Raw genomic sequence first — 1,421 nt, forward strand, 5'->3', positions numbered from 1 at the left:
AAACACTTGTGTGAACTGTGCATTGATTCCTACATATTTGCTTATTGCACTTATTATATTACTCTATGTTGACAATATCCATGAGATATACATGTTACAAGTTGAAAGCAACTCGCTGAAACTTAATCTTCTTTTGTGTTGCTTCAATACCTTTACTTTGAATTATTGCTTTATGAGTTAACTCTTATGCAAGACTTATTGATGCTTGTCTTGAAGTGCTATTCATGAAAAGTCTTTGCTTTATGATTCACTTGTTTACTCATGTCATACACATTGTTTTGATCGCTGCATTCTCTACATATGCTTTACAAATAGTATGATCAAGTTTATGATGGCATGTCACTCCGAAATTATCTTTGTTATCGTTTTACCTGCTCGGGACGAGCGAGAACTAAGCTTGGGGATGCCGATACGTCTCCAACGTATCGATAATTTCTTGTGTTCCATGCCACATTATTGATGTTATCTACATGTTTTATGCACACTTTATATCATATTCGTGCATTTTCTCGGAACTAACCTATTAACAAGATGCCGAAGTGCCGATTCTGTTTTCTCGCTGTTTTTGGTTTCAGAAATCCTAGTAAAGAAATATTCTCGGAATTGGACGAAATAAAAGCCCGGAGGCCTATTTTCTCACGAAGCTTCCCGGAAGTCCGAAGGAGAGACGAAGAGGGGCCACGGGGTGGCCAAACCCTAGGGCGGCGCGGCCCCCCTTGGCCGCGCCGGCCTGTGGTGTGGGCCCCCGTGCCGCCTCTTGACTTGCCCTTCCGCCTACAAATAGCCTCCGTGACGAAACCCCCGATCACCGAGAGCCACGATACGGAAAACATTACCGAGACGCCGTCGCCGCCGATCCCATCTCGGGGGATCTCGGAGATCGCCTCCGGCACCCTGCCGGAGAGGGGAATCATCTCCCGGAGGACTCTACACCGCCATGGTCGCCTCCGGAGTGATGAGTGAGTAGTCTACCCCTGGACTATGGGTCCATAGCAGTAGCTAGATGGTTGTCTTCTCCCCATTGTGCTATCATTGTCGGATCTTGTGAGCTGCCTATCATGATCAAGATCATCTATATGTAATTCTATATGTTGCGTTTGTTGGGATCCGATGAATAGAGAATACTTGTTATGTTGATTATCAAAGTTATGCTTATGTGTTGTTTATGATCTTGCATGCTCTCCGTTATTAGTAGATGCTCCGGCCAAGTAGATGCTTTTAACTCCAAGAGGGAGTACTTATGCTCGATAGTGGGTTCATGCCGCATTGACACCGGGACGATGACGAGAAAGTTCTAAGGTTGTGTTGTGCTTGTTGCCACTAGGGATAAAACATTGATGCTATGTCTAAGGATGTAGTTGTTGATTACATTACGCACCATACTTAATGCAATTGTCTGTTGCTTTGCAACTTAATACTGG

This window comes from Lolium rigidum, chromosome 7 (genome assembly GCF_022539505.1).
Source record: "Lolium rigidum isolate FL_2022 chromosome 7, APGP_CSIRO_Lrig_0.1, whole genome shotgun sequence".
Classification (NCBI taxonomy): domain Eukaryota; kingdom Viridiplantae; phylum Streptophyta; class Magnoliopsida; order Poales; family Poaceae; genus Lolium; species Lolium rigidum.